The 27,435-nt window shown below is 42.9% G+C and overlaps 1 long non-coding RNA gene across 1 annotated transcript in view; it reads right to left on the bottom strand.

Moving 5' to 3' along the window:
- Positions 1 to 27,435, bottom strand: part of LOC124175106 — a 160,092-nt gene that overhangs the window by 21,838 nt on the left and 110,819 nt on the right. Inside the window, exon 5 of the long non-coding RNA XR_006869099.1 lies at positions 23,663 to 23,719. This is a non-coding gene — a long non-coding RNA (uncharacterized LOC124175106). The remainder of the gene's footprint in view (positions 1 to 23,662; positions 23,720 to 27,435) is intronic.

Here is a 27,435-nt window from a genome sequence, read left to right on the forward strand (position 1 = left end):
TGCGGGGAAACTGATTGTTGTTGAACTAGATATATATTATATATCAGCGGGTGACTGACTATAAACCTCCGCGACAATTGGCATTACACGTGAAAAATTCTCATCATTCGATGATCGTTGTATCGTGTACAAAGCGTAGTACAAAAGTAGAGAAAATCGATGATTAACTTTGTACGACAGAAGCCTCACAGACAACAGATTGTCAGTTCGTTCGTTAGCGCGTTATCATCGTCGTCATCTTCGAGTTTGAATATGTTCATTATTATTTTAAATGGCAAAAAGATGCCTTTTCGCCAGAGTCGGTAATAAATTTGACCTGAACAACACGGACGAAACTTTACTAACATTTCTCTGATATTACGACCGATTCTGACACGACTACGATTCATCTGGTTTTTGTCCAACTTGCGGCAGAGATGCGTCATCGTCAAAAACTTCGCATAATACTGTACGAAGCAGAACAGAGAGATCCCGAGAATTCGTACTGCCCTTGAACTTTTCCGTTCCCCCAGGGAGAGCGAGGCACTCGACGTTGTGAAACCCGACTTGACCACATTGTCATGAGAACGGCTGTATCGCAAATCGCCTTGACACAGAGCTGCGGAATGACGGTAAAGTCGGCATGAACGCGTTACAACGGCAAAGAAGCCAACGTACGACGGGACATGGAATTTATACGTATGTACATCCTGAGTCCGTTTTATCGATTGCATCGCGCGACTGTTACCAAGAAAACCAAAGTACGCCCGTTAGCTGTACGAAATTAGAGGATCTCTCGTTTTACCTCCTCTTTTCGTCACCCCATTGGATCGTCTGCATTTTTTCAAGGAACAATAAAACCGAAGAGAGTTCCCAGTTCCCAAATCTAAATGACAGACACGTTGTTCGTGGGTGTGCATCGCGCAACGCGTACGAACGTAAACTTGAACGCATAGGTCAAGACCGGGTTACGCGTAGTATCCGGTAAAATGACAAAAGGGTTTTGGAAGAATTTTTCCCAATCATTCCTTGATACAGTTGGTTGCACCGTGGCCAAAGGGACGAAGATCAAGAATCGAGATGACGCACCGTGGAAGAGCAGGTGGTCAGGGGAGTAGGGATAGGTACAACACTAACTTGACCGACCGGTTTCTATGGCGGATCTGAAGAACCCTTTTGCCTCACCTCGTGCAGTGCACGCTCGATGGAGAGAAAGAGCGAGGAAGAAAATCGATACGGAGAGAAAGAGAGAGAAAGAAGAAGATGGGTCGGAGGCGAGAAACGGAAGAATAAGAAGGAGCACGAATCAAGAAATTGAACGATCGTCCTCCCGTCAAAACCTGCAGAGTTGTCCGAGTACGCCGCAAAATTTTGTACATTGTCATTTTTGTCGAAATTTATCTGCACCAGAGCTTTCAGTTTTACAGCTTAAAATCTACGGTATGTGTGTTAAAAGTACAAACGTTTACCAAAAATGAGTGTTCAAGTTTTATAACACGATTCCACGCAAGGGGGGGGAGGATCTCAACTTCCACTTGATGCCTCCAACTCGCCCGCCACCCCGCGACGAAGAAGAAAGCAATGGGGTTACGCGGAGAGAGATAAAAGGAGTAAAAGTGTATCTCTGAACCCGTAAAGATAAACGCAGCGCAAAGACTCTGGGGCGTGTATAATCTTCTCCGAGGGGCGAGGCAGGGGGAGGGGGGCGAAGGCGTAGGGTAGGTAAAGAGAAAGGGGGAGAAAAGGAAAGGAGAGGGACGGGAAAACCCCCGCTTCCCACTCTGAACGAGGATCGCGAGAGACGTCGGGGCGCCGCGACGTTGAATTCATTAAGCAACTGATTTACGAGCCTCGCTGCGTTCATTCGTTGTGTAATATAATGAAAAAATGAGATTTTTTTTCCCCCTCCCTCGAGGAAGTTATACAGGGAGGAAAGATCCGGGCTAACAAACTGTTTAGCAAAAACAAAAAAAAAAAAGAAGAGAAAAAAACATCGTCGCAAAAAGTGAGAAACTAAAAACGATGCGCGACACTCGCCACATATCAGCAAAAAATAAAAAAAAAAAAAAAATACCGAAAGTACAGCATCGGAGTAGCGACGGGACTGTAATTCATCTAGTCTGGGATAAAGCTAGAGAGCGACGAGGCATCGGGTATCGTAAGGAACAACGGCTGGTGCACTGCACGATCACTGGTCGACTCTTCTCGATGGCATAACTCCGCGCGTTCGAATGACTCGCAGGAATCTCCGGCTAATTATTTATTATTAATCGTTAATTATAATTAATTACGCGGCAGTTTTGTGGCCGTTCTCTAATTGACATTGATTTATGGGTTTAATTAAACAAAGTGCCGTCCCGGGGTCGAGTCCAACAGCCCACCTCTGTGTTTCACCGCGAAGGAGCAGCCAAGGAAGCGGGGGAGGAGGAGGAGGAGGAGGAGGAGGAGAAGCTGCGAAAATGAGACGACGGTGTTTCGCTATTTTCCCTTGTGTCCCGAGGACCGGACCTACGTATACGTAGGATCCGGCGTCTGGCGGCAGTGGAATTTAACGAATTCACCCTTCTCAGCTGTTGGCGAACGTGAACTCGGCGCGAGTCGAGCTGCCGCGAACCGCTCCGGCATTCTCAACCGACTCTTATAATACGTTCACCGCGATACCAAACTCGCGGACAATGTTGTCGAACGCTGACGCGACGAAGCTTCGTACCCTTTCTATTCACCTCATATCCTGAAAAGGTACGAACGGCATGGGCATGGGACGAACGGAAAGAGGGTAATAAGACGAAGAAAACAAACAAGGGCAAACTAGAATTCGGTACGTATCTGTACATACGTTGAAATGAAAAACAGCAAAACGGTACTCCTCGCACAGTAGTGTCCGATAAATGCGGATGAATAGCGGATAAATGAATGCGGTTAAACCGCAACAGCTGTACGGAAGTTGCGTATGCGTCATGAGAAATGACGCTTATCTCTACCGAGATTGTCGGCTTCATTTCTTTCTTTCACTCAGATTTTTATGTCGTTAACTTCAGTACGGCATGTAATAAACTTGCTATGAAAATTGTAAAATATTTCACAAAATCACAGCGGTTGTTTAATATTTGTAATTATTTTTTACACACAAATAGTTTGACATTACATGTATATCAATTATCTTGGTCGTTCAGACCCATCGATACCAAAGCTCTTGGCTTACCCGTCAGACCCGCCAACTCATTATCAATGGGGCACATAATCAGACGGGAATGACTTTGAAAAAAAATTAACTTTAAAATTCTTCGAGGTTATATATAATGTTTCGTAAGAATAGATTGATGTTTGAATTTTTTTTTTTTTTTTTTTCAATATACTGAACCTGTTGGTGCTAATTATCAGACAAATTACCGTTGTTTGCATATAGCTTATAGCGGGGTTATACACAACTACAAACGTCGTTGCGTTTGGACGTTCAGTTTCCTTAAAATTAGTCAGACTTTGCATACACTACCTATAGAAAAGTAACATTACTCCTCCTTTACTTCTCCACTTTTCCAGGATTTACCATTTTCCATCGAAATAAAAAACCCGTATCGTATTCTTCATCAAATTTCCAACATTCTTTTAACATCAGGTACGACGATACCTGCGATTAATGGCAATCCAGAATACAACGGACCCCCGCACGCACGAGAAGTCGAGAAAATTAATTGCAACTGGCGCACAGAATCGTCTCATTGTGCAACAGTTGTATGGCCTGTACGCAGGGACATGTACGCGTACAATAACCGGCGTGGCGGAGGATCCCTGAGAATGCCGTAATACGTATGATTCGGGTACCTAGCCATCGGGAGATGATGTACATACGCGACGACTGTTTATTCGTGGAGGTAGAGAGAGACGACGAACGTGTGCAACACAAGTGAAACTGTTGTATTCTCCGTCCGCGCGCACACAGAACACACTCACCGATTCGTCCACTACCTAGCAACGCGATCAACGGCGGGGGGTTGGAAATCGTGGGGGTTGCCCGGGGTTGGGGGGGGGCAGCAATATGACATTATTAATTGCTCCACAATACAGAGCGGCGGTGGCGGCTGCGTCCCTCTGCATAGAACGAGGAAACAGACCTGGAAGCTAGCTGCTGCTACCAGAGAAGCCAATCGCGTTCTCGTGTTGGCTTCGCTTCAACGGAAATTTCATTAAGTGGATTCTTACGGACGCGGTTTTCAGATTAACAATATCACTCGTGTGTACCGCCTCATTCCTCCTCCTCCTCCTCCTCGTCCACCACCACCACCACCACCACCACCCTCGTCAGTGCAACGGGTTTAACCAACGCCGTGGTGGTGGCGGTTCCACGGTCCCGGATATCAGAAGGCTCCGGCATATTAAACGTTGCCGTACGTTATTATCCCGGGCCGGCTAAACTACATGCATGCATGTGCCAGTAACGTAAAACCCTCGTTGGTAAAGAATGTTCGCCCCACAACGGAGATATACTCGCATGCAAGCTATCCCGCGAGGGAATTACTTTTGCCCCCCCCCCCCCCCCCCCCCTCCACACCTTACTACAGGGAACGAAACCCGAGCAACCGGACAGAGGAAACCGGGGTCAAGGCACGACGTAACGTGGACACCCATACCGACGAACGGTATACGAATAAGGCTCGTTGCGCAATGCTAACGAAGAGATGCAGCTTCATTCAATCTCCTGACTACTCCAACGAACTTAGTAACGTATTTCTCTAAATTTTAAAATAAAGGTGTATATATTCTCAAGTCGCGTAGTTCTGTAGATTCAAAACTGCATCCGCTCGTTTAGAATTAAAAAAAAAAAATTAAAACACATGACTGGCATTTATATGTTATCATCTAAACCGTCTAAGACTGACCCTAGAATGCGCTTGCACTGCAGGAATCTGGAGGTACTTGGCCGCACGTTCGGAGAGGCGAAGACTGTAAAGAAAGAAGTCGTAAATGGCCACGTGCTATACCGGTATTTCCAGATTTCGAAATAAGGGCAACCTTATCCAATTAAATCGCTTCGCGACGACCTAAATGTCGTTCCGTGGCTCCCCGTTCTGCCTCAAACTCTGTATATTTATACATAATATGCCTGTATTTCTAGCATTTTACTACGCAGAAACATGCGATATTACAGCCTGTCGCGTTATTTTTAAAAGAAAGTGAGAAAAGGAGCGTTTCACACGAAACTGTCCGACAATCCGAAATTAATAATTTCATTTCCCCGCAATACTTAGACTTTGAAATTAAAAAACTGTGGTATACGGATGTAAAGGATAAAATTCGGTTTGCAAAATTTCGGAACCAGAAAACAAAAACCTACAAGAGACTTTGAACCAAAATGACTCGATAAATATTGTTTCATTTCTCTAAGCCTGAACTTTGATAAATTACTAAAAAAATTTCACATTTCCCCGGACTAAATAATATTCCGATACTTTTCGCAACAGTAATCCGTCGATAAGTCTTCTAAAACGATGAACAGAACCAGAGATTGAAATCAAGAAAACATTTGTACATACAAACTGCAAACGCACGCGTCAAAATTATACAGGCGCAAGAGTGGTAGTAAAAAAAATCTCGCTCAATTAGCAACATTGTGAATATCGGCTGTACTCGGTGGTGCCAAAGCCTTTGGCCGAGTGGAGGATATAGGACAGGTTTTTTTACGATACGAAGAGGTTAGAGAGCCGGTGCTGAACAACCTCAGCCGGCAGAACAATGCCGAGGTTCGTGTTCGTTTAGAGCCGTAGATAATCGGTCCAGTCGACGAGCTCGCGCCTTGCTCGTTTCTGCTCCTGGTGCCGCTGCCGCTGCTTCTCCCGCTCCTCGCAAGATTTACGACAAATTGTTTGCTGCGCCCCCGAGGGTCGCTTTCGAAAATTATCCTACTTCGCAACTAAATAGTACCTTATACCTCTCTACGCGCCTCCGGGTCTTAACGGAACCCCATGAAATCGGCTGCTTTCATGTGGCAGCTGCAGATTTTCCTCCAGTTTCATTGTACGCATTCAAGTGTTTGTCTCGAAGGGACTTTATCATCGATTGATTAATTGTTATCTTCAGACTGCGAATAATGAGATTCTTATCCTTTTCATTTTTTTCCCATACACCTACTTTGTTTTCGTTCTTTTCTTTTCGCGTTTTTATTCTTTCACTTTGTTCTGTGTTTTATTCTCCTTCGCACCCGTTAGAACCAGTATAGGAGAGCAGCTACGAAAAATGCTCTTAAGCATAAGAGAGAGGCTGGATAATTAAAAACCAAAGATGTAGTATAAATAGTTAACCAGCCACCAAATGGCTGAGGAATCTGAATAGATGGCAGTGGTTCGCAACTCAAGTCGATAAATAGAATCTCATACGAAATAATCAATATCCACACATGGTGATTACCGCAGACGACGTGTTCTGTCAACTTTTCATTTATTCAATGCCTGTTATCGACCCTTATAATTGTAGCCAAACGGTAACTGACGAATAAAAAAAGAATCAGGCATAAAAAAAAAACTAGGCTTGAGAGCCAAACGAGTTAATGTTTTCAATCTTCGATTCGTTATTTAAATTTTTTCACTTAATTTTATCAGTTTTTTACACGTCAGAAAGCGGCGAGCATGCATATATAGGCATATATAATATGTATACATACATTAAGTAGATAGGTGGGTACGTTAAAACGGGTGTAATAAAAATTGACGATATTGGCAGTAAAAGGCGCATACCAGTAGTAGTTCTACTTTCTCTATTCAACCGATTCTCGAATTCCTTATACCTACGCCTCCCACAACACGGCAACGTCGAATCGTTGCAGCAGGCAACGGTAAAGAATTCAATATGGCGACTGACTGAATCGATTGGTCGTGACGTTATATATGACGACGTATACACTTGTACGCTGATCTTGACACACGGACGCACAGAGGGAGTGAAAAAGAAGCGAGACGCTAAACATCAAAAAAAAAAAAGTAACGAAATCAGTTCGAAACATCGTAAAGGCAAGTGTACTATAAAAAATGGGATCGGAATATCAAATTGCGTCAAACTGTAACGTGAAAAATGTTTATAAAAATTATCGACAATTATAATTTTCCTCCTTCGCTCGTACCCTATAGCTGGTAAAATCTTTCTTGTCTCTGCAGAACCTGCAACAAGATCAACGAGTCGCGGTATAATATGGAACGAGATTCCGATACCGAAGGCGGAGAGAATTCGCGGCAGTAGGTAGGGTGCCTACAGTGAGAGTCGGAGAAGGATGACGGCCTGCTGGCGCTCTGCCGGGGCTGGGAAACGTTTATAATATTAACGCTAATGGACTACCTTGTACCTCGCACCCCACTGTACACCAACGCACGTTCGGAGTGAGAGGATAATGGTCATGCATGTATGCAAGCTAATGCACCGCGAGACGAGAGCCGCGACTAGCCAGGTAATAGCCGCACATACGCATCGCAGGATCTCAAAACTTGATGCAATAACGCGAGAGCCGCGCCGCCGATGGAACGCGAAAATCTCTCGATGCGTTTCAAAGATTCTTCGTGAGAGGGGAAATGATTTTTTGAAAAGCGCGAGAGACACGTTCGTTTTAACATTCAGAGCTCAACGTTCCAGGTCTGATTTCAATTTTGCCGTCTTCAACTTTTCAGTCAACGGAATGCCGATGCGATATTTTTTTTTTTTTCTTTCTTCTTTCAACAAAATTATTTTAGAACAGTGGTTGTATTTTCCTAGTTATTTGGGCTGTAAATTATCAAGAATATTAACTGAAACTCATAACTCAATGGTAATAAGTTCGATGATAATTCTATGCTTGAGAACCTCGAATTTTGAGTAGTAAAACAGCTGCGAAAACTCTTTAAGAAATCTAAAACGTCTTAATTTTTCAAAACTGACTCACGCATAGCGAAAGTTCCCTGCAGAGTCCATCTATGCACACAATAGTAAAATAAAACACCGAATATCTATCCGTACACCTACGCACGGTCAAGTATACGAAGTAACGGTGAAAAGAAATATGGACATGTAATCGTACAGTGATGAGGTCCAAAACTAACAGCGAGCTGCCAAGGAGAACCTATTTGAATTGATTTGAAGACCGCATAATATTAGAGACCGTCCATCTTGCGTCGGGACGCGTCGCGCGTTCGGCTTATATTCTCGATGCCGTCGGCGGCTGTGGCGGCAGCCACGTTCGTGTATACACAGGTATATAGATTGCCTCGGATAGGAGCAGGATTTCGTATTTGCCCTGAAATACGCGTGCATACCTAATATCCGACACCGGTCTGAAAATGATTGGCTAATTAATTATTCTGCTTTATTGGTACACTAACCACATGCCTTGTATATATATACATATATACATATACATATATTATATATACATATATATATACATATATATATATATATATATATATATATATATATGTGTGTGTATATACAATATATATGTAATATATATGTATATACACGAATATATTTTAGCGGCACAAGTCAGACAGGGTATGATATCTATATAAGGCACGTTTACTTCTCCATTTGCGTTTCAAGGTACATAATAATTTATCCACATAACATATTAGCCGTGTCTCGTGTACGGCTACGGAGCAGCGATATAATTCGAAAAGCGGAGACGGTACTACGTTTCTTAAATTCCATCAGAGTCCCTGCCGTGTGTTACAGGGAAAAAAACTTTAACGGTTCGAAACAACTTTTTAGCGTTGGTAGGAAAGAGAAAGAGAAAGAGGAAGAGGAAGAGGAGGAGGAGGAACTTTGCGCGTCACGATTTCAACGTAATCGAAAAACTGTACTAAGCGTAGAGTTACTGTTTTATTCAGCGTTGCAACTTTTGTTTCGAGACGATTCCTTTTCTCTTTTCTCTGGTATTTCGTTTTATCCCGCATTTATTTTCGTCTAATCAGACACATAGCTAATGAAAATATGCTACTCCGCAACAATTTCAATATATTTACAACTCGAGTAATTTTTTCTTCTTCCATTTTTTTTCAGATATAAACCACATGTGCAAGAAAGAATATGAAATTTCACATATAATATGTACGGAATTGAAATAGTGTATTTACAAAAAGTAAAGATGAGCTTTTGTCGATGTGAAGCTGAGTATAAAGGAAAGAATTCTAAGAGGTTTCGGCAAAAGTATGGGATATACATCATAAATTCTTCTCCCGCGTGCAAAACGATACAAGTGACCTGCAGAGACGCGTATAATATAATAGCACGTATATAGTGGTAATATCCTGCACAAGTATAATGAAAAGTCAAGGAAAATCGAGCCAAGCGAACAAGCCAGGTATAATAATAAGAGAACTTTTAACAAAATTATACTCTAAGGTGTAATATAAACTTCATAAATTCTTCATTGCTCATTTTCCACTTTTCTTTTTCATGTTTTCTTTCCTATTTTTATTTGTTCATTTATTTCTTTTTTTTTTTTTCAGGGGCGGGAAGAGAGGAGAGGGGTTTCTGATCTTTCCGCATATTTTACTTTCTTACTACATACGCTATACATGAATGTACACGTACGTACGTCCGCATTGGTATAAAGTACGAAGCGTAGTATAAATATAAAAACGAGAAAGGTGTAGAGACCGACCGTTCATAAACTAGTGTAAAGGCGAGTGAGCGATGGTGGTACACGAGTTACGTATATGTATACTATTACGTCAATCCGCACCACGCGCCTACCTATGCGTACAACGTCTTTGCGTTGACATACCTATCTATATGTTCATTTCGCGCGATACAAGTAGAGAAAAGAGGAGGGTAGGTAATACGACTCGTATACGGCTCACGCGTACACCTTGTACGTAAGAGGAGGGGTGAAGGGGGCGGGTACGGGTATTAAAGTTGCAGTTGAAAACAAAGCGGTACTTAACTTTTAATTAATATTATATAGCTAATTAGCCGCTCGGGTGGATACCGGGTTTTGTATATTAATTTAATTTTCAATCTCACGGGGTAATTCTTGGCACAATGTTAGTTTTAATCAACCCTCTCTCTCTCCCCCCTTCCCCCATTTCGCCTCGCCTTCGTTTCCCTCCTCTTCTCTACGCTTGCCGCCTAAATTCTCTCCGTCTCCCTCCCTCTCTCCTCGGAGAGAAAGAGAGACGGAGACTGAGGGGAACAGGCAAGGCAAGGGCAGGGAAGGGCAGGGAAGGGAAGGGGCAGAGGTTAGGTTGGGTAGGTCTACATGGCTATAGTAAAAAGTAGCAATAAAAACCGCCCCTTAGGGTCACCGCCACCCCCGGCGGCGCACTCTGCGCTGCTTGCTGCTTGCTGCACCCCTCGCACCTCGCGAGCAACGTACCGCGGTCCGTCCACCTGCCTGCCAGCCTGCAGGATTAACTTTAATCAAATATTTACATTTTAATTCGGCACTATACCCAGGCTTGCGATATTGCCTTTATTGTACTCTCTGCTCCGTTTAATTACCAACTGCCTATTTGGTACGACGCATGGATACATACATACAGACATGCGTACAAACACGCTGCGTATACGTATACCTACGTACTACGATTTCGATACAGGCATGCTCGATTCGAAATGATCACCTAATTTCCTCCAATTCGTGCAACAACTTTGTACGATAAAGCAACTCGGAGTTTTGACATTTGTATAAAAAAAATTTTCACAACTTTTCAAACTTGCTATCTTTCATACGCTGGACGCGATAATTTTCTACATTTTCGTCGATTATTCGAGACATGCAATAAATTGTTAACTAAACCCTGTAACAAATCGTGGAAATTGTACAGTGAAGTACACATTAGGCGCATGTAATTTGACTCTGTCGAACGACCGGAACTGTGTTTAAAAACTCATCGGGCTGAAATTTCTAAGATTATTGTGATGATGGATCTTGAAAAAAAAAAACTCGCTATTTTACAACTTTAGAGGATTACCTGAAATTTAGGAAACCGTTAATAAAGCATGAACAAACTCGGATTTTCTAAATTCAACTTTTTGAGTTATTCTAAAGGTGCTAAATAATTTTGTTTTAATGTTTCAGCCTCGCAAAAACTCACAAGTGTCTAGAAGTTGTATTACAACATACTTTGAACGGAGATAGTTTTATGTCGAATTGGTCGGATTGTGAATGAAAATTTGATGGATTAACCCGGTGTGTTAAATGTTAAATGATCATATTATCGATTAACAAATACTGATTAAAACTGCAGATCGATATAAATTTGAAAAGTTCATTGGTGTTACCAATAAAAAAATGAAATTCTTTGACGAGATGCACAAGTAACAAATAACGTGTTATAATGCCACATTGATATCAGCGATACAAAAGCGACTCGTGTTCTTTTTTTCACGTGACCACGACTCGCGTAGGTGACCACTTTCCTCATTCTACTTCTCGAGATGCTGGATGATCGAGCTGCGATGATTCTGCCACAGGCACCAGGACCTTGCCGGAAACTCAGCGACCCAAAACGGTAGACAAGAATTTTGCTGCAGGTACAAGGACGTGCAGGCCTCACGAGGGTAGATATCGGCAAGAAATCGGTCAACGATTATTTAAAAAAAAAAGAACGCAAGTCGCATTTTCTACCGTTATTACCGGCTGATTCCAGTCGAACTACAAACTGCAGCTCTGCCGATTTTCGATCATGTCTTTGATGTATACCTCATACCCTACGAAATTCAACGACACTGCCATTAACTTGCAACTTAACCAAAATTCGAAGCCTCGAGACACTTGCGAGCTTCAACTTCATGCGGCATGTAACCTGGATAAAGCGAAGAGTCTTGATCAGCCTGCTTCGGTGGGCGAAAAAATTACCACCGTGCATCCAATTTTACAGGACTGACCTCAGAGGTCATCATTATATCAGTATAGCGGGATCAATGATGAAAAAAGAAGCTGAAGAGTGATAAATGAACGGTAATAATACCTGTCGGATATTCGTCCCGCGTATTGGAGTAATTAATTATACTTGCTAATTGAGGCCTTCCCACCGGAGCAAGGAAAATTAAAAAAACACTTCTGCGCAATTAAAGTTACATGTAGAATTGATAGTCCTATCGATACTTTGCTAAGAGTAGAATAAAATTTAAGTGAAATCTGGATGTACAGTAGTTAATTTTTACGTCGATAACGCTCAGAATATGTAACAAGCCTGAAATCGATTGCCGAAATTACAAGTGAAGCGACTGAGAGACGAGTCGACAACTACATCAAAGACTTTTTTTCCTCATACACGACTATACTTTACGTCATCTGTATTTTTTTTTTTTTTCTTTTTCTCCTTTTTTCTTTTCCAAAGAAAAAGAGCACAGCGGGTGTCGTAAAGAGGCAAAGAATAAAGAACGAAAGAAAGAACCGGCTGGGAAATGGCGCGAAAACCGTTGTTTTCGTTAGTCTTTCGAAGTCGTAAAGTAATAAATTGTTGCGGGGAAAAGAAGTGCACGGGAATGAAGAGAAGAAGAGAGTGTCAGCCTATAAGAAGCCGGTGTTACATAGCCGACTATGAGCGTCTTCAACACATATACGCTTACCGCGCATACAAAAGCTTCGTCACCGACGTGTATACAGGTATATTATACGTGTATATACGAGTATACACATTTAAGTCGCCGTCGTGAAAATCGCAGCGGGACATTCTCTTATTCCTTCCCAGCCTCTTCTTCCTCCTCCTCCTCCTCCTCCTCCTCCTCCTCCTCCTCCTCCTCGATAGGTTCTTCTCTTCAAAAGCCATCTGAAGAGGAGAAGGAAAGGACGGCAGCAGCCAGGTACCCGAACATTTTTTACCCCTTGCAAAAGATATTCTTGTACCTTCTAACGCCGCTAAAATATGCGAAAATCGGGCTCCAAAATTGTCTGCATATTTTCTACAAACATTCAAACGACTGGATCGAATCCGTAATCAGGGTGTAAAAACAGGGTACATACAACAATATTAAGGTGCGGACAGATGAATAATCGAAACAATTCGGAGTTTCCGCGATTCCGAGACTTCATCTTCGGTTCGTGAGTCGAAAATTCCGTTAACGATGACTGGTTACCCCGTACGTTTAACCACCCTCGACACCTGAACTAACCAACCCAAGGAACAAACCTGACCGACCGATTCATCCGCCCGTATTCTACTACCTGGAAGAAAGAAGCCCTCTTCTTCTTATTCTCCCTCGCCCTCGAGAACGGCACAAAAGGCATCTTTAAGTAATATTATAGAACCGTAGCCACATGCCAGCGCCTGTGTAAGCTTTCGTCTGTGTCTCTGTGCGTCCGTACGTAGGTATAGACGTATAATAATCTAGGTTCGTAAGCCTGCGTCTGCAGCGACTGAAGAGATGCGGTGGTCACGTTATTGCTATTGTGGGATTGTTCGAGAAGAGGTGTCAAGTTATTAAAACTTTCAACGAATATACATATATACACATTTATATGTATATATGTACATACAGTAGTGAAGGAGGAAGCAGGTCGAGCTTAAGCGGTTGTTTTTTTTTTTCTTTTATTCTCCTTTTCCGTTTCTTCTTCTTCTCCTTCTTCTGCACTGTCTATAGAATTTTATTACTATATTGTTTTGGGTTTTTAACGCGCAGCTCGCGCCAAACTCGAGATATATGGCTCTCTAAAAACCTTCAACCCCCGAGTCTTTTTCTCTAGGGAAACTCGCCTATACGTAGAAGTTTCTGTCTCTATATGAGATACGATTTTTCTCAGTCATCCCACATTACGTTCTCTTGCGTTCAAGGTGTGAACGAAGAACGATCGCAGGATAATTCGAACTCGTGAGAGGTACAATAACCACCACATATCACAAGATACAATACTTGCGGAGATTTTTTCCTCGCGTAAAATTGTCTGTTTTAAAGCTATAATCGTCTTTCACCTTTTAATACTTCACCATCTAATTTTATTATACGTATAACTGCACGCGTGATGTAAGATGAAAAAGGTTGAGAAGAGTAACGATTTTCTGCACCTTCAATTTAACCCACCATCATTCTGATTCAAGGACGCCAATGTTTACATGCATGGGAATACGCAGAGTCTTCGCTCTTCTTCCGACAAATCTTTATCCACGTAATTCACGAAGGAAGATTCGTACGTACAGCTCTACTAAAATCCATGTGCCTGATTTAAAGATTTTTTTTCCTCACCGCGCCCGATCGCTGCCTATTACTGCACGTATTCGAAACATACGCAACGATTATTTTCCTGAATAACACGGAAAATTAATTCTGTTTAACCGTTATTCGAATAACAAAGATGTACTCACATGCCAGCTGTTTTGAATACTATGAGAATTAAACACAGAACGAATATCTGTATATTGTGTATACATATATAAACGGTACTGTGGCAATTGTGCCATGATTTAAAACGAACACAAAGTCCCATATACATATATAATATAATCAAATGATTCACCTGCGTCGCAAGGGAGATACGATTTTGGTAATAAATAATTCCCCGTAAAGAAAAGCGTGCATAAAATGCAGTGAAGACTCGACGAAACGTATTATTTTTTAGAGTAGAAAAAAATGTAAGAAATTAGGAATGAACCTAGGAAGCAAGAGGTGAAAAAATCTACCACTATGAAATCGCAGCAAAAATACTTGCGAAACGGAATAATTAAAAATAAAAGAAAGATTAAAGAAAACGAAACGTCCTTTGAGAAAAAGTCGACGACGTCGCCTCCAGGAAAACCACGTGCGCGACGACGGGAGCGCTTGCGTCAATCGGCTCGCGTCTCCGTGGTTGTTGTTTTGGTATTTTTAAAGGGGACGATTTTTTTTGCTTCTCGTTTTATTCCACTCCTATTTTTAAGAATATCCCAAGCACCTTCTAATTCTAGTTTTTTCTCGTCTCCCCGGCTCCTTTTATCTCATCAGTTTTATATCATGCACCGAGTTATACTAGTTCATTCGAATTATCAAAATTCACTCTTGTAAATTCTTGTCGAACGATGAATGCCGCGTAACCGGATAAACAACGCTATCCTGACGTCGTGCAACAATACATGTAAGTAATTATCGTAAATTGCGGTGTTATTGTTTTCTTTTCTCATTTGTGACTCACCTCAATCGACGACATGCGGAATCGGCATCAATCCAAAGACATCAGTGGATACGGTACAATGATAATATACCCGATCGTCACGGAGAAAGAGGCGATAGTCGAGGCTATCTATCGATCTACGAATAAGTATTATTCGTCACACTTGAAACACAAGTTTTTCTTCTTCCTCTAGAATTAACAACAGGCTACAGCGACACACATCTACGATCTTCGATTAGGCATTGAAGAACACAAGGTGAGTAGAGTAACAATAAAACCGATGACCGGCACATACTCGATGCACTTGTACTTCTCTCTAAGGAATACCGCACTGAAATTCACAGCTCAAATCCGCACTGCATATGTATAAAACGTGTATTACTCAGCACCAAACGAATTCGCCTAGAACGTCCAGGTTCGAGCCTCGGCATTTTACTAATTTATTTACGTTATCACACCGCTTCCCTCAAACACGATCGTTCGTTCGTTCGTCGATCAAATAATCCTCCCGAAGCACAAACATGTTCACGTGTCGCGAGATAATAGCGTTAATTCCTCGTTAACGGCAATTCCGCCCGCAAAATCGAATTGCCGAGTCTGTAATAATATGATAATTGGAAAATATGACAAACGATCGCAGACACGACGTTTATCGTTTGAATATCGGCTTCGCGTTAAACCACGTAACTCGTATTGCGCGTAGCTAACGAAACGGCGATCCTCGGCACTTCTGACTACTCGCGAGAATAAACAGACCAGTTGTTTTCAACAATCATATTCGATAATCGTCCTCCGTGTCTATCAGATCCTCGCGTCGCGACGTGCGTCTATCAGCCAGACGGAGTACTTATAATTGCAGGGCTTCTCTCTCTCTCTCTCTCTCTCTCTCTCTCTCTTTTTCCAAAGAGAGAACGCGACGCGCGATAATAACAAAGCCGTTGAAATTTCCGATCGATGTAAACAAGGTGCGAAACCGTTATCGGTTCAACGAAAAACACAACGACGCGTCGACTCGTTTTTTATTTTACTTTCATCCTTTCTTACGTTTGTTTCCAAGTACACTGTTCACTGATTTCCACCGATCTGTCTCGTTCCCTCGATGTTTTTCCGTGTGGTTAAATTGTTCGGTGAGAAAACTGCACCGACGCGTTTATTTTTATTTACTTACGTTTCTTTTACATTTCTTTCTCTCGCCCTTCGACTATCCTTCAAAGAACGGCAACAACTCGGCACTGCGGCCCCGTCGACTTCGGTCGTCGAACGCACAAACACCGATCGGTCACGGGGGTGGCTTCGGTATCAAAGAAGCGCGTGTAAAACGCCGCGTATCACGTTCCACCCGACGCGCCTCGCGAGCACCGTTCGCTGCAACGGTGTACGAGCGAATGTGCCGCTGTGAGTTTCCCCCCCTCCTTTCCAAAGGCCGGCTCGGCGCGGAACGCGTGGTGGGGGTTGAACCTTGACGCCGGGGTGGGGGAAAATAGTGCGATAGGGGCGTGCGCGGCAGCCCCCTCCCCTCATTTCCCCACCCCCGCCCCGCCGCGCCATCGCGACGTCCCGACGACCCGACGCCGCGTCTTCGCCGCCCTGACGACCGAAGTGAAACATTTCGCGGATTTCGCGGGAGGGGAGGAGGAGGAGGAGGAGGAGGAGGGCGGGCAGGGGGTGAGAGAGAGGGGGTTTCCGAAGGGGAGAAGACAACGGTATTTCGTTAATTGAACGACTGGAGAGGGATCGTTGGGGTTGGCGAAGAGATGAGGATGGGAGGGGATTACTTCGAGTAATTACTTACTTTTTATTACGCTGCGTGGGTTTTACTTATCACTGCGTAGAGGTTGTGCTACATATTTACCTACCTCTGTATGTATCCGATACATGTACGTTATACGATTCCAGGTGATCTATTCTTCTGTTATTATAGGTATCTACGTGCAAGACAGGGTTAGGTTGCATTGCCAAACGGCCGCCTTGAACTTGGGAGGATGCGTAATACGCGTAAAGGGTTTCTCTTACTTTGGTTTATTCCTATTTTTCATGATGTTTTTCTTTGTTTTTTTTTTTTTTTTTTTAATCGACACCGACGGAGTAATTAATGGTCGGGGTAGGTTAAGTTAGGATCGCTACGCAGATCAAAAATAATCACCTACACTCAACTTTGGTACTGCAAAAATTTCTTGCTGTAATTATGCGTATACTTTTATGGGATGTATGCACAGTGTTTACCTAAAATGACGCGTGATTTGGCTCTAACCGCATCTATCTGAATTGCACGAAGTCAGTTGACCGTTCTAAATCACGGTGTTGGAAACTCTGGGAAAAAAATTTATGAATATACGATCCGAAAGTAAAAATTCCTCTATCAAATTTAATGAAGACTTATCTCGAAAACAGTGAACAAAAAAAAAGAAACAACCTAGAAATCATCTTTTCTTTTCAAATTTTCAAGTGGTTGTACAAAGCGATAAGTTACGTTGTAGAGAGTCTAAAACCTGTAATTCCACCTTACGATCACGATCACATGTATAGTATAATCGAGATGCTCGAGTGATTTTTTTTTCTTTCAGCAATATCTACGTCGCGTGCAGAAAGCACGTTTCTTGTCATACGTCGAATTCTCGAAATACATTGGTTTGTATACGTCAGATACACACATATCGTAACAACGGGGGGTCTGCAGGTATATTGGCGCAACAATACCTGCACACATGCGATGTATAATGGTACATACACATAGGTATTTACGTAAACTTACGTACGTAAAGTTTTATAACTCGCATGGTTGAAACTAACTTATGCAACGTTACGTACAACTCGGATGATCGTTATCGCTGTATGACGGGAGATTAATGCTAGGCGTGGCGTAAGCAAACGAACAAAGTACGTAGCTATATATACAATCCATTATCTGTTATACGCGCTTGCATTATAAGGATACGGCGGTTAGAACGCGACGTTTAGAGTACGCGGCGAGTAGGTCGGCGCTTCTTTAACTCACCTTATCGCAACTATATTTTAAACTAATTGGCTCGATGGCGCAGCCCAAGAGAGAGAGAGAGAGAAATTAAAGGAAAAATAAAACATCTTTCCCTTATACTTGTACATTTTCTATCACACTTTCGAAATCAATTCTGATACATTGAGATAACGCGTTGGTAGCACTTTTATGCCTCCTTCCTCATTGTCGGTACATATGGAATTGGAAATTATACGATCTCGAAAAGGAGAATAAGGATGAGAATGAAAATACAGAATAAAAACCGCAACCTTTCGTGAGTTATTCCAAAAATAGTGAATTTTAATTCGTTGCATGTACGTATCAATTTTCAATCGAATAGTTTTGGTCTAACTTTTCAAATTTCCACACACGGGCAACTAGCAAGATGCCGCAACGGGATCTTCCTTTACATTTTTTTCCTTCCCAACTCGGACGGACGATTTAATCCAATTATCGGCTTACAGAAAAACAATCCAACGTCTGAACCTCTGCAGGCGGAGTTGGTAGTTGAACCGAAGCGGCAAGAAGACACCCTCTAAGACAGGTCGGCGCCTTTCGAACCATCTTTTAGAATTATCCTAAGCCTTGTTCTTGGGAGACTTGAAAGGTGAGCGAACGCGCCGTATCCGAACTCTATTGTTATCCAAGCTAGTTTTACCCCCATTGTTTTTCTCCTAACCCAGTTGGTTCTCAACTTTTTCCCGCCCCAAACTATATTATACCTATATACCTGATATAATCTGTGTTCCATCCCAAGGCTCGCAGTTGGTTCGTTATAGATTCGCAAATAATAATAATGGCACGAGATTGAAACCTGAGAATTAAAAGAAAGAAGAAATAAATAAAAATAAAGAAATAATCAATTCACCGCCCCAATAACGAAACTTTCTCATTAAGATTTAACACTGCCGAAAAAGGAGTCGAAAAATAAAGAAAAGCTTCGTTTCCGGGCTTGCAGACTTTACGCAAAAGACCGTAGCTGCGAGCGGACGCGCAGGGCGTAATTCGAAGTGACCTGGGTAAATGGTTTGTAATTGAGGAGTCGTTCTCCGGGAGGGTTGCGGGGGACGAGAAGAGCCCTGGGACGAGACAGACGAGGGATACTCGGTTTGGCACTTGTTTGCCTCTTAGTTTCAAATTAGGAACGCTCTTCATTCGTCTGACGGGTGCTCCGCCCCACCGGAGCTCCCGCGGTAGTCAAAGCTCAAGATCGTCCTGTGCCCAAGGAGCAGCGGCGTTGGTCCCGGGCGGACGGACCGGCCGGTGGTATACGGGGTGTCCCTCTCGTTCCGCCTCGCGCAGGCAATTAAAGATCAACGACGTCGGGTGAGGAGACAAAAACTGAAAACGGGAACCCGTCGGACGTTGGAGGTGACTTTATACCTAACGATACGCTTAAAATTTGTCCGATTGTGAAATCGATGATTGACCCAGATCCTGAAAATATCAGCCTAGAATTTTGTAATCGACGTGTTCGCTTGTAAAAATAAAAAGCAAATTTTTTATACAATTTACAACGAAAATTGTCATTTTCGGACAAGCGTACATTATTCCGAAGTCAAATTTTAATTATATGCATAGTATGCATAGTTAATTAGATTCCTGTATAATGATGTTTGATACGTTTTTAAAATTTTCATTTGTCATACGAGTACCTCGGCTTATGACGTAAAAGCAAAAATCCGTTTCTACGAAAATTGAACGTTATTAATCCAAACGATTTTACCGAATCTGTTCATTCTTCTCGGTTAACTCACCCTCGAGGTGAATCTCTCATTCTTTAATGAACGCAGAGGGCGTATCGTCACAGTCAGGCTAGCCTTTGCCCGATCCCGCAGCTATTGGCCTCTTTATCTTGTACACAGCCGCAGTTTGAGCTCGACCCCTGGGCCACCGGTCGACGTACGTAGTCCGCGGCCGTCGCGACGCCGCGACGCGACGTCTCGGCGCAAACATGCTACAGCTAATTATATTTACCTTTACAGTTTTATTATTCAGAGCCGTTATGTGCGGAGGGGTAATTTTCTTCCGTAGGTTCCTATAGAACGCACCTTACACTGCTGCGTGTATTATTCAGCTACACCTGAATTTCACGAGGAACCTCTACACGTGTTGGTTTACGCCGATCTCTATAACCGTACACGCGGCCCTCTGCTCGCCTCTCGACTCGTAGGCACAAAGGAAAAGCTTTGTAACAAAAATTCATTTCATCCCTATATATACTTATTTTTCCTTGTCGCAGGATTTTCCTATGTGCTCAGGTATGCGGAGACTAGAGAGGGACCAAATTAGACGTGCATGAACTTGTTACTGCAGATATTAAATCCGCAAACGTATTTACCCCTTTTTCTACACGATTTCTTTGACAGTGTTCAAATTTCTGTGGAAACACCGCGAGCGAAAAGTGTTTTCCTTTTCTCAAATGAACCTGTGGTGGAAAAATTGGAAACATTTTTAAATAAAATATTACAATTTCCAAAAACTACATCTTTTCTCGGATTTTAAACGTCTCGGACCACGGGTTTGATTTTGACTTGAAATGAAAATGAAATTTTTGCTCTTTGAAGCTTGAAAGATAAAATTTCGTCCGAAGGACCAATCGTATGTTCGATCGATGGTAATAAATAAATGTTAAAACGTATCGTTTGATATCGCGTGCGTGTGTACGTTTGAATAAAATCCGTGCACAACGTCCGTTTAGTAAGAGAATTTCAGCTCCGAGATAAATCCCTACCGGGTATTCCCGCGGTACAGACAGGGTTAATCGCCTGGTGAAGCAGCGATGATAAGAGTTACCGCCTTGATGAGAAAGAATGACTCACTCCAAAATTGTCCAAATAAAACGACGCCCGATAAACCGACGTCGGTGTGGGTCTCTCTACATCTGCGCACAATGTACATGTTGCGCATTATCGCGAATTACGACAAACTTATCCCTGCGCATATTCGTGTGTACGAGACAAGACACGCGTGTTTATCCGTGATAAGGCAGTGCAAATGTGTCGTAAGCACCTCCCACTCGTTGCAAAATATTTCGCGTGGTACTCGCGAGTTATACGTACGTACACGAAGAGTGCGGGTAATTGGCTCTCTTCATCGACGAACTCGCCCCGCCGCACCGGTCGAGATGCTTTTCAATTTTCGATAAATATGTATGTTCGCTTTATACCTTGGCAGCAGCTCCGGCTCACCTATACAGCTTTTTCCTCCGCAAATTCGCGCGTGTTTGCGTGTTCGTTTGCGACCGTTCAGGTATGTATGCATACAGCGTACGAGGCGAGGCGAGGTGTGGGGAACGATTTTTCTCGAATAACTCGTTCGCGTAACAGTACTTGCAATATGTGCCGGAAGGGTCAAGTCGGAGGTCCGATACCCAGGTTGCCGTATCTCGTGCTGTTCTTCCACTTTCCTTAATATATATTGACGCGAAGGATGAAATTTTCTCATTTCCAAGTATTTTATTTTCATTTTCATTTTCTTTTTTTTTTTTACTTTTTTCTTCCTTTTTCTCCACTTCTGTAAAGCTTGCGGAACTGATCGTGAGTTCGAACGAATATTTACGCTCCTTTGTAGAAACGCGATTGATACCGAATTCATGTATGTACTGAATAAAATTGGCACAGATTCAACATTGCGTTATTCTGTATTTATACATGAGACATTTTGCGAAATGTTTTAAAAACGGTTTCGATAGTCCATATGTTGTAGGTCGTGAAAGAAATTCAGTGCCAATTCGATAGATATAATTGTAAATTCAACTTACTCGTGGTCCATAAAATACAACTCCAATTTGAAACCGAAATACGAAATCCAAAATGTACGATTCAGCACGGCTACGTAAGAACATGAAATCCACCATTTTCCCACAGGTTATACATAGGTGCGATGCAACACCTGGTTGAAGCTCGAGAAAATCATTGTCATCTGCGTGTTCCTTTGTGTATGTGCTCAGGTATTTGCGGGTCGAACCGATCGACTAACGATGAATGGAACGACGACGCCGTATAGCTGTAGGATAACCGAGAGCTGAGCCGAGGACGCGTATGGAGGCCGTCACAATAGGCATTTGGCTAAATTGACTGATTTCCCATTCTGTTGGAATCATTTATTAAAGTCTCAGGGGAGGGAGGTAGGGAGGGTCGACCGCTGCAGGCGTACAGGAAAAATGAAAAATGAAAAGAAGAAAGTAAAAAAGAAAAATCACACAAAATCCAAACTCGCGCGCATCGAGACACACTTGCGCTATAGCGATCCCAAATTTCGAATTGCGAGTAAACTTCGATCGATTTAACGGTACGGAAAATTTTTTTCGTCTACTTCTTCGCGTCTTTTCAAATCGTTCAAGATCGATCCGTCGCCTCCCGTCGCTTTATATTATTCAATATGATGCAATTTCATGATCAGTCATAAGTCAGTACGTGGATGCATGTAGAAAATTGAAAAATCAATGTTTGATTGTTCATTTCCTCTCCTCGTGTCTAATCTGATATCTGGCCGGAAATAGGTGGGGAAAGTAAATGACGTATGAATAATGAACACACAAGCATGTCTATGATCTGAAACTATTACTGTGTTAAAACCGCGAATCCATGGTCATGTATCGGCGCGAGGACCCAGGGTGACTAATTGTAAGATGTAAGACGAGGCTGAAGTTAGTAACGTTAATGTAACGAAATAACAAGAAAACAAAATTTCAGACGATCCTAAAGATGCGAAGTAACGATTTCTCCTGAACATGCATCGTTGCACTAACGTTACTAACTCCATCTTCGCGATACAAGCATTCGAATATTGAAACTTTCTTGTGAATCGAGTGCAGAATCGTGGGTCAAGGCTGACCGGTCGCACCGTTTCCATCGCCCTATCGTCAAGCTCGTTAGATATTCTAGGGTTAATTCAGGGAACGGACGTTGCGTGCAGGGTTTGAGAGGAGACGAACGAGTCTCGTACAATCGAACTCAGAGCCAGGCAGCCAGCCAGCCAGCCAGCATTACATTCTATTCATATAACCCGCCTTCGACGGAGACCTGCAGGCCCGTATTTGACTGACAATTCTTCATTTGCGTTGAGCAAAACGTTTCGCAGGCCGAATTGCATGCCAGTAAGGGCTGCGAGGTGTGATAGAGTTCGATCAATGCAGTTCTGAGGAGCAAGCTCGCGGGTCCGTGTGTCGGAAAAATCAGGCGCAAAACGGGAGAAATTATTCCTACGAAAGATTCGTCAATGCCGCTAATCGAAATCTCTTGTAATTTTCGAATTGTCTCAAATTGGTCAAAGTTTGAAAAACGAACGTTGTTTCGACGGGAGTAACTCGCGCCCTTCGCTCCGGCTGGGTCAAAGGTTGGTGGTCATCATTTGGTCGGTATTGTCAGCTCCGTTCGCGACTAGATAGATCAGCTCCTGGGAATACTGATTTTTTACATAAACTGGTATTCGCTTCGCGGGCTCGAAAAGTTCGCGGTTGTCTACCGGGTCGAGTTTTTTCTTTTCTACTTAACCAATTGCAAACCTAATCGCGATAATTTCACGAGCTGATTTTCCCCGCTTAGCCAGTCTCGCAATTAACCCCAGTATGGTATAAAACTGACGAGGGATTGAATTGGTCGGATTAAGGGATGCAGATTGATTTTTCAAAAACTCACCTATCCACAGTCCTCGAGGTCGAAATTATCCCCGGTACTTTCCAAGGGAGACATTGTCTGAAAAGTATCAAAAAAAACCCCAGTTACAATTACTGACCTATAACGCCTGAAATGCGAACCTCGTAATTTCCCTCAAGTATTATAAATACGCATAAAAAGATACTCTGGACAGATTTTACAAAGTATCTCTAAAAGAGGAGGGGGGATTATGCTTATTTCGCACAAGGAGGTAACAGCGGCTGACAAATTGACGGACAAATTTTACCCCCGGCATTTCGGATCGGGGGGTGGGGGTAGGTAAACGGGGCCAAGTGAGTTAGGGGAAACTCTAAATTGATCCATATTAATAAGACAGTGAGATTTGCGCTGCAGGGAATTTTTGCATAAATTTGAATCACTGCTCGCTCCTCGGCAAGGGTTGGACGGTTTGAATAATCGGGAATAATTTTGAATTTTCGGTAACCAAAAGAGCGGCACAACATCCCCCGGGTGTGTCTATACCTATACCTATATCTCATACTGTTACCCGAAGCCGAACGGCACCGCGGGAAGTTGCCCCTCGAAAACAGCGTCGTTCTCCACCTACATAAGCACATCCAATTATACCTACTCACTGACTTCTAAGTGAGCAGTAGGTATCCGCCGAATTCCACCTCGTTTTTCTTACGGAATATCAATTATTCTCTACCACGGTGTTGGTTTAGCCATTTCGATGATTTCGGGAATCCGAGATTTTTCAGTAAAAGGGGTTAAAAAAATGTTCAGGAAAAAAATTCTCGCAGGGTACCGAAATTGATAATACGTACCGAGATTCGGTAATAAAGTTCGTCCGATTTCTTGCCTCCAAGCTGAAAACTACCTCCCTAGATTCTCACGCTTGTAGTTCACAATACTTAAGATAATAGCGATAGTCAAGTACCCTATAAATTCAAGTCTGATTGGTTCAATGACTCTTGAGATACCGTATGTCGAGGAGCAGAGAGAGAGAGAGAGAGATCGAAAGGGAGAGGGGGAGAGAGAGAGAGAGCGAGAGGAAAAGAACGGGGATGTAGGTATATACAAAACTTTGAACGCCTACGGTCGTTATGGTAAAATTCTCTCTAACGTTTACCTGCTGATTGAACAAGGAACGCCCGATAAGCATTGGCTGAATTGAAGGGATGGAGAAATGCAAGATGTTTGAAAGAGTTTGATGGTTTGAATATCTATACTTTTTTATAATTTCGTTACAAGGTGCATCGAGATTTAATAACTTGATAAACAAAATTCAACTCACTCATTAGTAAACTACGATGACATATGTGAAAATAATGTACGAAAAAAACCCTAAAATTTTCTTTTTTTCTTCTCTCAAGTTTAAATATAATAGATTTTTCATTTCAAATTTCCTTAGAGTGGTCAAAAAATATTGTAGATTGTTCGATTTCCCTCCTCGATAACTCATTACGTTCAGAGGATTGTTGTCAACAAATATGCTGAGACCTATTTTTTTTTTTTTGTATTTCAATAATCGATCCAACATCGCTGAATTCAATTTTAACGCGTTATCCCGAAAAATGAAATATTCAACGACACGAACGTGTTAAAATATGAATGTTTCATTGGTATTAAGTGAACGAATTTGAAAAAAAATACCGATATAACATCAATATATTTTCTTCCCTTTCCTCTGTCGTATCATCACGATATATTCAAAGGCATAAAAATGATACCGAAAGTGTTATAATTTCGTAATAAAATCGCGTCGATCCATAAAACTCACGAAACGTGGTTAAAACACGTCGTACCGCAGTTAAAGCGCGACGAAGCATCTTCCGCGTCCAAGATCCCGAGGTATGCAAGAATTTTGACGAGCACTGACAAGCATGCGAAGCGAGATGAGACGACGGAGGCGTGTAAGGTAGGTATACATATAGATAGGTCTGGGTAGGTATACGGAATGGGATGGACGAGGAGGGAGAACCAATTAAAAGACGCTTACACGCCGCCTAATTCCCCCCGGGGCTGAATAGGCCGGATGACGTATTAACTCATATTTGTCTCCGCACAATGACCGGGCTAAGCTCCTCTGCCCAGGTGTCCGAGTCCTGTGGGTGCAGGGCACTCGGAGCATAGGTATGGTATGCGGCAGGACTCTCTCGTCTCTCGGTTCCTTGCGATCCTCGCGGCACGCGGACGAACGTGAAACGGACACTCGTAGGTCTGTATAATACGCGCCCTGAACGGACGTTTGTACCAAGGCACACACTCGAGTGCGCGTTGAAATCTTGAAGAAATTTCGTTCCCGAAGAGAGACGCGACGCCGCGCGGTCCAGTTCCACATTCCTTCCTCTCAACGGGTGGCCCGCGTCTTTAGCCCCCCTCCTCCTCCCCCTCCCCCCCGCCCCAGCCCTTCACCCCTTCACTCCTCCCCAATTCCCCTCGCCGGCCATGTTACTCCTCTTTTTCATATCCCCCTCCTGCCGCACCTTCCCTCTCTGTCCATCGTATTAGGGGCAATTGTTCCGTTGTGTGTTTTTGTGATTGATCACGTGATGCCATCGCATCGTTCGGTACATAATAAGTCAGCCTTTAATCCACTCGCGGTGAAGGGAGGCGGGAAGGACGAGTTGTGCGGGAAAAAAAGATGAGGCGGCGAGGAAGAGGAGGAAGAGGAGGCGGCATTCTTTCGATATCTAGTTAGTCTTTGGTTTCGGAGTGAATACTTTACCCGCAAAAAACCTGTTATGTTCACAGTGTGTACGGAATACCCGCCCTTACATACAGTTAACGCCCGTCTAATTGATCCTGACGTTCGCTGTATTCTTAACGAAACAATAATTCTGGAACGGTAGAACGAAACACCAGGTTCGTACGGCCCGAGAATCACTGACGCGAGATAATTCGTAGATACCTATGAAAGAAAAAGGTAAAAACTGAAGATAAAAAAAAAAAAAAGAAAAAACGCCAAACGAGAATTTGCTCGGCGAAACGATTCAAAAATTTATCAATAAAAATAGAAATATAATTCAACAACGTAACGTCGTACGATAATCCAATTCAAGGCGTCGTAAGATTCGTCGGTCCGTTCGCTTGTCAATCAATTTCCGAAAACTACAAAGCCCTGTAACACGCGAGTATTTCGAGGAACTATGAATCAAAAAGGAAAATAAAATTGAATAATTGAAATTATATAAATGATCTCCGCCTCTATCGTCGATCCGTGCGTGTACACTTTACACATACGCGTACCTTACGCAGAACGCAAGGCATCCGGGCTGAAAAGTATTCGGTTTAATAATCGAATTATACTCTAGAAGGCTTAGATGTACACCGCCGAGAATTCGATTTGACAGGACGGCCGAGACGGCCCCGCCAGATTCTTCGGCGCAGGGTCATCAATTCTCAACAAAGAACTATTCCCGGGTAGAAGGTCAGAGCCACGTTAGCTTCGAGGATTGTCTCTCTCTCAAGCTTTACCTGCGCGACAGATGAACCGCCCCCGAAGGGATACGAGCCGGGGGATAAAAACATGCGCATAAACGTGCACCGTGCATTTTTCAAAACTTATGCAAGGAAAAAAAGACGAGAGTCGCGAAAGAATCCGCCCCTTCGCCCCAGCCGATCGATAATCGAACTGTCAGTCGATCAGGGGTGACTTATGGACGGGTAACGTTCGGCTGGCTACAGTCATTCTCCGAATTCATGTCTCGGTCTTCGTACCTGCAGGAACACGGAGCCGAAGATCTCGGCTGAAGAGCATTCACGTGTAATACGCGGGTGTAAGAAACGGG

This window comes from Neodiprion fabricii, chromosome 2, assembly GCF_021155785.1.
Source record: "Neodiprion fabricii isolate iyNeoFabr1 chromosome 2, iyNeoFabr1.1, whole genome shotgun sequence".
Lineage (NCBI taxonomy): Eukaryota > Metazoa > Arthropoda > Insecta > Hymenoptera > Diprionidae > Neodiprion > Neodiprion fabricii.